At 46.6% G+C, this 13,147-nt stretch overlaps 1 pseudogene; it reads left to right on the top strand.

Moving 5' to 3' along the window:
* Positions 1–6,362: 6,362 nt before the first annotated feature.
* Positions 6,363–13,147, top strand: part of LOC116372485 (alpha-2-macroglobulin receptor-associated protein-like) — a 14,145-nt pseudogene continuing 7,360 nt past the window's right edge.

A 13,147-nucleotide genomic window follows, 5' to 3' on the forward strand; every position in this document is an offset into this window, starting at 1 on the left:
AGAATGGAATAGTTCTATGTTGTCAAGGAAACACTTTGTATTGTTCTGAACCAGGCTATAATCAGTCTAATCTATGGCCATGATTTAACCAGCCTTTAGCCTGGCACCCAGTCTGATGAGCCTTATGACCATCAGTGTCCTGTATCATAGACAAGGATCTGTATCATTTAGGCTGACCAGTCCAATGACCATCAGTGTCCTGTATCGTAGACAAGGTTCTGTATCATTTAGGCTGACCAGTCCAATGACCATCAGTGTCCTGTATCGTAGACAAGGTTCTGTATCATTTAGGCTGACCAGTCCAATGACCATCAGTGTCCTGTATCGTAGACAAGGTTCTGTATCATTTAGGCTGACCAGTCCAATGACCATCAGTGTCCTGTATCGTAGACAAGGTTCTGTATCATTTAGGCTGACCAGTCCAATGACCATCAGTGTCCTGTATCGTAGACAAGGTTCTGTATCATTTAGGCTGACCAGTCCAATGACCATCAGTGTCCTGTATCGTAGACAAGGTTCTGTATCATTTAGGCTGACCAGTCCAATGACCATCAGTGTCCTGTATCGTAGACAAGGTTCTGTATCATTTAGGCTGACCAGTCCAATGACCATCAGTGTCCTGTATCGTAGACAAGGTTCTGTATCATTTAGGCTGACCAGTCCAATGACCATCAGTGTCCTGTATCGTAGACAAGGTTCTGTATCATTTAGGCTGACCAGTCCAATGACCATCAGTGTCCTGTATCGTAGACAAGGTTCTGTATCATTTAGGCTGACCAGTCCAATGACCATCAGTGTCCTGTATCGTAGACAAGGTTCTGTATCATTTAGGCTGACCAGTCCAATGACCATCAGTGTCCTGTATCGTAGACAAGGTTCTGTATCATTTAGGCTGACCAGTCCAATGACCATCAGTGTCCTGTATCGTAGACAAGGTTCTGTATCATTTAGGCTGACCAGTCCAATGACCATCAGTGTCCTGTATCGTAGACAAGGTTCTGTATCATTTAGGCTGACCAGTCCAATGACCATCAGTGTCCTGTATCGTAGACAAGGTTCTGTATCATTTAGGCTGACCAGTCCAATGACCATCAGTGTCCTGTATCGTAGACAAGGTTCTGTATCATTTAGGCTGACCAGTCCAATGACCATCAGTGTCCTGTATCGTAGACAAGGTTCTGTATCATTTAGGCTGACCAGTCCAATGACCATCAGTGTCCTGGTTCGTAGACAAGGTTCTCTATCATTTAACTCACTCGCTGAGCCATAAAAAAAATTAAAAAAATCTTTTAAACTAGGAAAGTCAGTTAAGAACAAATTCTTATTTACAATGACGGCCTACCCCAGCCAAACGACTCTGGGACGATTGTGCATCGCCCTGTGGAACTCCCAATAACAGCCGGTTGTGATACAGCCTGGAATCGAACCAGGATCTGTAGTGATGCCTCTAGCACTGAGATGCAGTGCCTTAGAACGTTGAGCCACTTCGGGAGCCCAAATAAGTGTCTCTAGAAGGTTTCCTGAGCTGTCTTGTCATAGCCTGAGTCTCTTCAACCTACATCACAAATGGCACCATATTTCCTAGAGGCCCATTTAGGATAGCATTATATTTAGCTCACTCACCCATGAAGAGGTATCTCTAGAAGCAGCCGTTAGCCGTCTCTCTCTCTGCTCTGTTTTGCGAAGACTTCGTCCCCCGACCTCCAGAGACTGGCCAGCCTGCCAGTAGACTGAGTCCCTACGAGGAGGCAGAGGTCTGAATGCTGGCATGGAGAACTCAGAAATTGAATTGTGATCGTTTGTAGTAGGCCCAATAGTAGGTCTGTGTTTGTCGTCAAGATTCATCTTGTGAAAATGTATGTCCATCAAATAATAGGATGTGTGGCGAACTGTTCAAATCTGCAGGTTTGGAAATCTATTTTTGTTTTAATTTAGTATGGGGTAGATTTAGATTTTCTAAATAAACACTGTTAGATTGTTGCCATAGCGCTTGTGTAGAGGAATAGAAGGGTTCTTTTGTTTTGGTTACCGGACCATTGTGATGCTGCAAAAAATGGTTCTAAGATTGTGGTTCGGAATCTGGAATGGGTTGGTCGATTCTCAGGCATATTATTGGGTAACAATGCAGATACAGTCAGAATCATAAGCATTATAATAATCATTTATTATATTTCTATAGCACTGTTCATACGAATCTCAAAGCACTTTAAACGCAAAACAAAACTAACAACCAGTACATGAGTAGTCTAACTAGAGTTAGAACAACCAGTACATGAGTAGTCTAACTAGAGTTAGAACAACCAGTACATGAGTAGTCTAACTAGAGCTAGAACAACCAGTACATGAGTAGTCTAACTAGAGTTAGAACAACCAGTACATGAGTAGTCTAACTAGAGCTAGAACAACCAGTACATGGGTAGTCTAACTAGAGTTAGATCAACCAATACATGAGTAGTCTAACTAGAGTTAGAACAACCAGTACATGAGTAGTCTAACTAGAGTTAGATCAACCAGTACATGAGTAGTCTAACTAGAGTTAGAACAACCAGTACATGGGTAGTCTAACTAGAGTTAGATCAACCAGTACATGAGTAGTCTAACTAGAGTTAGAACAACCAGTACATGAGTAGTCTAACTAGAGTTAGAACAACCAGTACATGAGTAGTCTAACTAGAGCTAGAACAACCAGTACATGGGTAGTCTAACTAGAGTTAGATCAACCAGTACATGAGTAGTCTAACTAGAGTTAGAACAACCAGTACATGAGTAGTCTAACTAGAGTTAGAACAACCAGTACATGAGTAGTCTAACTAGAGCTAGAACAACCAGTACATGGGTAGTCTAACTAGAGTTAGAACAACCAGTACATGAGTAGTCTAACTAGAGTTAGAACAACCAGTACATGAGTAGTCTAACTAGAGTTAGATCAACCAGTACATGAGTAGTCTAACTAGAGCTAGAACAACCAGTACATGGGTAGTCTAACTAGAGTTAGATCAACCAATACATGAGTAGTCTAACTAGAGTTAGAACAACCAGTACATGAGTAGTCTAACTAGAGTTAGATCAACCAGTACATGAGTAGTCTAACTAGAGTTAGAACAACCAGTACATGGGTAGTCTAACTAGAGTTAGATCAACCAGTACATGAGTAGTCTAACTAGAGTTAGAACAACCAGTACATGAGTAGTCTAACTAGAGTTAGAACAACCAGTACATGAGTAGTCTAACTAGAGCTAGAACAACCAGTACATGGGTAGTCTAACTAGAGTTAGATCAACCAGTACATGAGTAGTCTAACTAGAGTTAGAACAACCAGTACATGAGTAGTCTAACTAGAGTTAGAACAACCAGTACATGAGTAGTCTAACTAGAGCTAGAACAACCAGTACATGGGTAGTCTAACTAGAGTTAGAACAACCAGTACATGAGTAGTCTAACTAGAGTTAGAACAACCAGTACATGAGTAGTCTAACTAGAGTTAGAACAACCAGTACATGAGTAGTCTAACTAGAGTTAGAACAACCAGTACATGGGTAGTCTAACTAGAGTTAGATCAACCAGTACATGAGTAGTCTAACTAGAGTTAGAACAACCAGTACATGAGTAGTCTAACTAGAGTTAGAACAACCAGTACATGAGTAGTCTAACTAGAGCTAGAACAACCAGTACATGGGTAGTCTAACTAGAGTTAGATCAACCAGTACATGAGTAGTCTAACTAGAGTTAGAACAACCAGTACATGAGTAGTCTAACTAGAGTTAGAACAACCAGTACATGAGTAGTCTAACTAGAGCTAGAACAACCAGTACATGGGTAGTCTAACTAGAGTTAGAACAACCAGTACATGAGTAGTCTAACTAGAGTTAGAACAACCAGTACATGAGTAGTCTAACTAGAGCTAGAACAACCAGTACATGGGTAGTCTAACTAGAGTTAGATCAACCAGTACATGAGTAGTCTAACTAGAGTTAGAACAACCAGTACATGAGTAGTCTAACTAGAGTTAGATAAACCAGTACATGAGTAGTCTAACTAGAGTTAGAACAACCAGTACATGAGTAGTCTAACTAGAGCTAGAACAACCAGTACATGGGTAGTCTAACTAGAGTTAGAACAACCAGTACATGAGTAGTCTAACTAGAGCTAGAACAACCAGTACATGAGTAGTCTAACTAGAGTTAGATCAACCAGTACATGAGTAGTCTAACTAGAGTTAGAACAACCAGTACATGAGTAGTCTAACTAGAGTTAGATAAACCAGTACATGAGTAGTCTAACTAGAGTTAGAACAACCAGTACATGAGTAGTCTAACTAGAGTTAGATCAACCAGTACATGAGTAGTCTAACTAGAGTTAGAACAACCAGTACATGAGTAGTCTAACTAGAGTTAGAACAACCAGTACATGAGTAGTCTAACTAGAGTTAGATCAACCAGTACATGAGTAGTCTAACTAGAGTTAGAACAACCAGTACATGGGTAGTCTAACTAGAGTTAGAACAACCAGTATATGAGTAGTCTAACTAGAGTTAGAACAACCAGTACATGAGTAGTCTAACTAGAGTTAGAACAACCAGTACATGAGTAGTCTAACTAGAGTTAGATCAACCAATACATGAGTAGTCTAACTAGAGTTAGAACAACCAGTATATGAGTAGTCTAACTAGAGTTAGATCAACCAATACATGAGTAGTCTAACTAGAGTTAGAACAACCAGTACATGAGTAGTCTAACTAGAGTTAGAACAACCAGTACATCATCATGAATATCCTAATTATAGTTAGATCAACCAATACATGAGTAGTCTAACTATAATTAGGTCAGCCAATAGAGGCCAAGTCTAACGATAATTAGGTCAACCAATAGAGGCCAAGTCTACCGATAATTAGGTCAACCAATTGAGGCCAAGTCTAACGATAATTAGGTCAAACCAATTGAGGCCAAGTCTAACTATAATTAGGTCAACCAATAGAGGCCAAGGCTTTGAGGTCATGCATCCTCTAAAAGATGGAGAGGGACATATCATGATGAGAAGACGGTGGTCAGGAAGGTGGTTGATAAACAGTCTAGTGATGCTCTTGTAGAGGGACATATGATCAGAGGAAGGTGGTTGATGAACAGTCTAGTGATGCTCTTGTAGAGGGACATATGATCAGAGGAAGTTGGTTGATGAACAGTCTAGTGATGCTCTTGTAGAGGGACATATGATCAGAGGAAGGTGGTTGATGAACAGTCTAGTGATGCTCTTGTAGAGGGACATATGATCAGAGGAAGGTGGTTGATGAACAGTCTAGTGATGATCTTGTAGAGGGACATATGATCAGAGGAAGGTGGTTGATGAACAGTCTAGTGATGATCTTGTAGAGGGACATATGATCAGAGGAAGGTGGTTGATGAACAGTCTAGTGATGATCTTGTAGAGGGACATATGATCAGAGGAAGGTGGTTGATGAACAGTCTAGTGATGCTCTTGTAGAGGGCTACTCTGGGAATCAGCCTGAGTCTTATAGCTACTGGACGTGTCCTCCTTCCCTCTGAGTAGCACCATCTTGATGTCTCAGCAGCTCTGCGCACCAGAAAGTTCACCACACACAGTTCAGAGTAGTAGCCAGTCGTCCTCACTACGAGCCCTCTGCCTCAGCAGCTCTGGGCACCAGAAAGTTCACCCCACACAGTTCAGAGTAGTGGCCAGTTGTCCTCACTACGAGGCCTCTGCCTCAGCAGCTCTGGGCACCAGAAAGTTCATCACACACAGTTCAGAGTAGTAGCCAGTCGTCCTCACTACGAGCCCTCTGCCTCAGCAGCTCTGGGCACCAGAAAGTTCATCACACACAGTTCAGAGTAGTAGCCAGTCGTCCTCACTACGAGCCCTCTGCCTCAGCAGCAACCTCTGTGCTTAGGCTGCTAGGGCGCCATGGCAACTACACAACCAACATAGACAACTTTGTGTGTGTGTATGTGTGTGTGTGTGTGTGCAGGCGCCAATCAATACCTAGTTTACTGAACTAAATGGTTAACACAAAATAGGTGACGTATTACTGCTTGAGTAGGCTGTTTCGTGTGTGAAAACTAGCCAACATTAAATTATGCCTCTGTGGTGTAAAATTGCTAAACCCTAAATCCCTTTTCAATCCAACGCGTGGATGATTCCTATTTGCTCAAAGCCTCCCACATCCGCCGTTACTAGGAGACGATTATGATGTGCATTGTGGGTATTGTGTTTTACAAACCCTTTCCCAGAACAGTAAACCCGGGTTATTGGTTTTTCTAAAACTACATATCCCATAATGCAGTTCAGGACGCGTCCGCCTCTTCTAAACACATGACTTGAAGTACTCTGAGGTAGATAGACCGTAGCTCTGAAATAGCGTTTCATTTTAAGATTTATTCCATCCATTTTCCGGTACGGTGCAAAATGAAGTTCGGTTGTTTATTCGCGGTGTTGTGTCTCGCAGTCGGGGCGATTGCAGGAAAGTATTCTCGAGAAATTAACGATCAGAAACCGTCCGTGGACGGTAAGAGCACGGTGGAATTTAGGATAGCTAAACTCAACCAGGTGTGGGAGAAAGCGACCAGGGTAAGAAGTCAAGTCATGCTATTATTATAATAGTTTAGCTTTGTTTTACTTAAATATTGAGACAATCGAGAGTGAATTGTCTTCGTTATCGGGTCCTAGTGGAGTCCAAAAGTTAGATAACGTTTTGTCTACACTTCCTTGGTCTATCCAACATTTTGTTTAGGTAACTTAGCTAGCTAACAGTTACCTTAGCTGATTCAGCTACCTATGCCAATCAGCTAACGTTAAAGTAGTTAGAGATGGCTGAGGTCTGATTGTACCCGGGTACTTTAAGGAACCGATTTCTCTCACAGACAGACGAGACACACTACACTTCATTAGTTCCAGTCTGATTTGATTTACCACCCATCCCTCTCTCCCTTTCCCTCCTCCATCCTCTCTGTCTTTCCCTCCTCCATCCCTCTCCTCCTTTCCCTCCTCCATCCTCTCTCCCTTTCCCTCCTCCATCCTCTCTCCTTTCCTCCTCCATCCCTCTCTCCCTTTCCCTCCTCCATCCCTCTCTCCCTTTCCCTCCTCCATCCCTCTCTCCCTTTCCCTCCTCCATCCCTCTCTCCCTTTCCCTCCTCCATCCCTCTCTCCCTTTCCCTCCCTCCATCCCTCTCTCCCTTTCCCTCCTCCATCCCTCTCTCCCTTTCCCTCCTCCATCCTCTCTCCCTTTCCCTCCTCCATCCCTCTCTCCCTTTCCCTCCTCCATCCTCTCTCCCTTTCCCTCCTCCATCCCTCTCTCCCTTTCCCTCCTCCATCCCTCTCTCCCTTTCCCTCCTCCATCCCTCTCTCCCTTTCCCTCCTCCATCCTTTCCCTCCTCCATCCTTTCCCTCCTCCATCCTTTCCCTCCTCCATCCTCTCTCCCTTTCCCTCCTCTCTCCCTTTCCCTCCCTTTCCCTCCTCTCCCTTCCCTCCTCCATCCTCTCTCCCTTTCCCTCCTCCATCCCTCTCTCCCTTTCCCTCCTCCATCCTCTCTCCCTTTCCCTCCTCCATCCTCTCTCCCTTTCCCTCCTCCATCCTTTCCCTCCTCCATCCCTCCCCCTTTCCCTCCTCCATCCTTTCCCTCCTCCATCCCTCCCCCTTTCCCTCCTCCATCCCTCCCCCTTTCCCTCCTCCATCCCTCTCCCTTTCCCTCCTCCATCCCTCCCCCTTTCCCTCCTCCATCCTTTCCCTCCTCCATCCTTTCCCTCCTCCATACCTTTCCCTCCTCCATCCCTCACCCTTTCCCTCCTCCATCCCTCTCCCTTTCCCTCCTCCATCCCTCTCTCCCTTTCCCTCCTCCATCCCTCTCTCCCTATCCCTCTCTCCCTTTCCCTCCTCCATCCCTCTCCCTTTCCCTCCTCCATCCTTCTTTCCCTCTCCCTTTCCCTCCTCCATCCCTTTCCCTCCTCCATCCCTTTCCCTCCTCCATCCTTTCCCTCCTCCATCCCTTTCCCTCCTCCATCCTTTCCCTCCTCCATCCTTTCCCTCCTCCATCCTTTCCCTCCTCCATCCTTTCCCTCCTCCATCCCTCCCCCTTTCCCTCCTCCATCCTTTCCCTCCTCCATCCCTTTCCCTCCCCCTTTCCCTCCTCCATCCTTTCCCTCCTCCATCCTTTCCCTCCTCCATCCCTTTCCCTCCTCCATCCCTCCCCCTTTCCCTCCTCCATCCCTCCCCCTTCCCTCCTCCATCCCTTTCCCCCAGTGCTCCAGTCTAACACCAGTCTCTCTCCTTCCTCTAGATGCAGTTGCCCCCAGTGCTCCAGTCTAACACCAGTCTCTCTCCTTCCTCTAGATGCAGTTGCCCCCAGTGCTCCAGTCTAACACCAGTCTCTCTCCTTCCTCTAGATGCAGTTGCCCCCAGTGCGTCAGGCAGAGCTCCACAGTGATCTGAAGATCCAGGAGAAAGATGAACTACAGTGGAAGAAGTCTAAGGCAGAAGGGATGGATGAGAATGGAGAGAGAGAGGCCAAGCTACGACGTGGCTTCAACGGTGAGAGAGGGATGGAGGGGGTGGGTGGAGAGAGAGGCCAAGCTACGACGTGGCTTCAACGGTGAGAGAGGGATGGAGAGGGTGGGTGGAGAGAGAGGCCAAGCTACCAATGCAGCTTCAATGGTGAGAGAGAGGGATGGAGGGGGGGGGAGACTAGAAGGGTTTTAAATAACTACTTAAACTACCTACCTGACTGATGGAGCGACAGAGGACTAGAAGGGAGGAGTGGTGTAAATAACACTACTTAAACTAGAGCTTTATAAACAGTTGGTTTTCTAGAGAGAGACAGGGCTGCTTTATAAACAGTAGATTTTCTAGAGAGAGACGGGGCTGCTTTATAAACAGTTGGTTTTCTAGAGAGAGACGGAGCTGCTTTATAAACAGTTGGTTTTCTAGAGAGAGACAGGGCTGCTTTATAAACAGTAGATTTTCTAGAGAGACAGGGCTGCTTTATAAACAGTAGATTTTCTAGAGAGAGACGGGGCTGCTTTATAAACAGTTGGTTTTCTAGAGAGACAGGGCTGCTTTATAAACAGTAGATTTTCTAGAGAGAGACGGGGCTGCTTTATAAACAGTTGGTTTTCTAGAGAGAGACGGGGCTGCTTTATAAACAGTTGGTTTTCTAGAGAGACAGGGCTGCTTTATAAACAGTAGATTTTCTAGAGAGAGACGGGACTGCTTTATAAACAGTTGGTTTTCTAGAGAGACAGAGCTGCTTTAAAAAAAATCGGGAAAGGACCTTAGGGAAGGTGTGTGGCTTGTTATAATGTGGTGGGGGTGTGAAGACCCTGGGGAAGGTGTGGCTTGTTATAATGTGGTGAGGGTGTGAAGACCCTGGGGAAGGTGTGTGGCTTGTTATAATGTGGTGGGGGTGTGAAGACCCTGGGGAAGGTGTGTGGCTTGTTATAATGTGGTGGGGGGTGTGAAGACCCTGGGGAAGGTGTGTGGCTTGTTATAATGTGGTGGGGGTGTGAAGGCCCTGGGGAAGGTGTGTGGCTTGTTATAATGTGGTGGGGGTGTGAAGGCCCTGGGGAGGTGTGGTGGCTTGTTATGTGGTGGGGGTGTGAAGGCCCTGGGGAAGGTGTGTGGCTTGTTATAATGTGGTGGGGTGTGAAGACCTTGGGGGAAGGGTGGGGGTGTGAAGGCCTTGTTATAATGTGGTGGTGGTGTGAAGGCCTTGGGGAAGGTGTGTGGCTTGTTATAATGTGGTGGGGGTGTGAAGCCCTTGGGGAAGGTGTGTGGCTTGTTATAATGTGGTGGGGGTGTGAAGCCCTTGGGGAAGGTGTGGTGGCTTGTTATAATGTGGTGGGGGTGTGAAGGCCTTGTTATAATGTGGTGGGGGTGTGAAGGCCTTGGGGAAGGGGTGTGGGCTTGTTATAATGTGGTGGGGGTGTGAAGGCCTTAGGGAAGGGGTGTGGCTTGGTTATAATGTGGTGGGGGTGTGAAGGCCTTGGGGAAGGTGTGTGGCTTGTTATAATGTGGTGGGGGTGTGAAGGCCCTGGGGAAGGTGTGTGGCTTGTTATAATGTGGTGGGGGTGTGAAGGCCTTGTTATAATGTGGTGGGGGTGTGAAGGCCTTGGGGAAGGGGTGTGGCTTGTTATGTGGTGGGGGTGTGAAGGCCCTGGGGAAGTGTGTTGGCTTGTTATAATGTGGTGGGGTGTGAAGGCCTTGGGGAAGGGGGTGTGGCTTGTTATAATGTGGTGGGGGGTGTGAAGACCTTGGGGGAAGGTGTGTGGCTTGTTATAATGTGGTGGGGGTGTGAAGGCCTTGTTATAATGTGGTGGGGGTGTGAAGGCCTTGTTATATGTGTGGGGGTGTGAAGGGCCTTGGGGAAGGGGTGTGGCTTGTTATAATGTGGTGGGGGTGTGAAGGCCTTTGGGAAGGGGTGTGGCTTGTTATAATGTGGTGGGGGTGTGAAGGCCTTGGGGAAGGGGTGTGGCTTGTTATAATGTGGTGGGGGTGTGAAGGCCTTGTTATAATGTGGTGGGGGTGTGAAGGCCTTGTTATAATGTGGTGGGGGTGTGAAGGCCTTGTTATAATGTGGTGGGGGTGTGAAGGCCTTTGGGAAGGGGTGTGGCTTGTTATAATGTGGTGGGGGTGTGAAGGCCTTGTTATAATGTGGTGGGGGTGTGAAGGCCTTGGGGAAGGTGTGTGGCTTGTTATAATGTGGTGGGGTGTGAAGGCCTTGGGAAGGTGTGTGGCTTGTTATAATGTGGTGGGGGTGTGAAGACCTTGGGGAAGGTGTGTGGCTTGTTATAATGTGGTGGGGGTGTGAAGGCCTTGTTATAATGTGGTGGGGGTGTGAAGGCCTAGGGAAGGGGTGTGGCTTGTTATAATGTGGTGGGGGTGTGAAGGCCTTTGGGAAGGGGTGTGGCTTGTTATAATGTGGTGGGGTGTGAAGGCCTTGGGGAAGGGGTGTGGCTTGTTATAATGTGGTGGGGGTGTGAAGGCCTTGTTATAATGTGATGGGGGTGTGAAGGCCTTGTTATAATGTGGTGGGGGTGTGAAGGCCTTGTTATAATGTGGTGGGGGGTGTGAAGGCCTTTGGGAAGGGGTGTGGCTTGTTATAATGTGGTGGGGGTGTGAAGGCCTTGTTATAATGTGGTGGGGGTGTGAAGGCCTTGGGAAGGTGTGTGGCTTGTTATAATGTGGTGGGGGTGTGAAGACCTTGGGGAAGGTGTGTGGCTTGTTATAATGTGGTGGGGGTGTGAAGGCCTTGTTATAATGTGGTGGGGGTGTGAAGGCCTTGTTATAATGTGGTGGGGGTGTGAAGGCCTTGGGGAAGGTGTGTGGCTTTTATAATGTGGTGGGGGTGTGAAGGCCTTGTTATAATGTGGTGGGGGTGTGAAGGCCTTGGGGAAGGGGTGTGGCTTGTTATAATGTGGTGGGGGGTGTGAAGGCCTTGTTATAAATGTGGTGGGGGTGTGAAGGCCTTGTTATAATGTGGTGGGGGTGTGAAGGCCTGTTATAATGTGGTGGGGGTGTGAAGCGCTTGTTATAATGTGGTGGGGGTGTGAAGGCCTTGGGGAAGGGGTGCGTTGGGCCTAAGAACAGCCCTTAGCCGTGGTATATTCTCCATCTACCCCCTCGCAGTATTGCTTAAAATATTACATATGTTTATATAACAAACCAAAATGGACCACAGCCTGTCATTTCCAATGGGGTGGGGGGGGGGGGGGAATTAATCATAGTGGGCAGAGCCAAGCACGAGCTAGGCGAGATTCTATTGGCATCTTTCTAGCATGTATTTGCGTATTTGTGTTAGGGAACGCCCACTCTGAAGTGCATGTGTGAAGTAACTAAATCCAACCATAACTCCTTATAAACAACACTATTAAAAAAATGGAACTTAAAGTCTACAAAACTTTGTCCACTCTGTTCAAAACAATTGTAATTTTGGGAACAGAGAACTGTATCGAGATCAAATGTTTGATCGATGAGAAAATGAGCAGAAGTCTTCCAAAATCCTCCCGTCTCCACCTTCCCCCACCGCCGGCCACTGGGGCTTTCCTCTCATCACCATATTTGGTAGTGAGTGGAAACGCCAAGCGGATGCCATTTTGTGTCTCCCTTCCCCCCAGTGATCCTGGCTAAGTATGGGATAGTAATGGTTAACTGGCGATCATTTTGTGTCTCCCCTCCACCACCAGTGATCCTGGCTAAGTATGGGATGGATGGGAAGAAGGACACCAGAACCTCTAGAATCTAACAACCTGAAGGACCATGACAATCAGAGAAGGAGACATGTTTGATGACCCCAGACTGGAACAACTGTGGAATAAGGTGAGAGGGGGGGGCAGAGAAGGAGGAGGAGGGAGGGGGATGGCAGGAAGAGGGGGGGGGGGGCACTTGTTCTCTTCTCTTACCAGTCATTTCCTTTCAAATCAGTGATCAGAAATATGGTAATAACTCCCCTAGGCCACGTCTCCACCAACCCCAATGGCTTTAGATTAGTGGGAAGTAGTGAAGGAGTGAAACACATTCAGGAGAAAGGTTGATATGATTGGGCGCACAGCCAGTTTCAGTATAACAGTGTCCATTTTGGTGATGAGCGTGCTCAGTTCTCTCCTCTATGGCTTCATTCACCCCCAGTTTTACAACCCGAGAACCATTTTGGGGCAACTTGTCCTCAGTTTCTCTTCCTCTATGGCTTTCACCCCCCCCAGTTTATAACCCAAGAAGCCATTTTGGGGCCACTTGTCCTCATTTTTCCTTCCCTATGGCGTTCACCCCAATTTACAACCCCAAGAGGCCATTTTGGGGCCACTTGTCCTCAGTTTTCTCTCCCTCTATGGCTTTCACCCCATTTACAACCCAATAACAACCCAAGAAGCCATTTTTGGTCCTCATTCTTCCTACTAACAGTGTAATGGAAATGTTTTCCCTACAGGCTAAGAGTTCTGGTAAGTTCTCAGAGGAGGAGATGCAGAGTCTGAAGAGGGAGTTTCAACACACAAGGACAAGATCATCGAGTACAACATCGTCATGGATACCGTCAGCCGCACGGAGGTGAGAGGGCTTTTTTACGCTCGTTCTCGTTCTTCTCTTTTGTTTGTCATTCTGCTTCTCTCTCTTCTCTCTCTCTCCTCTCTCTCCTCTCTCTCCTCTCTC

This window comes from Oncorhynchus kisutch, unplaced genomic scaffold (genome assembly GCF_002021735.2).
Source record: "Oncorhynchus kisutch isolate 150728-3 unplaced genomic scaffold, Okis_V2 scaffold3956, whole genome shotgun sequence".
In the NCBI taxonomy this organism is placed as follows: Eukaryota; Metazoa; Chordata; class Actinopteri; order Salmoniformes; family Salmonidae; genus Oncorhynchus; species Oncorhynchus kisutch.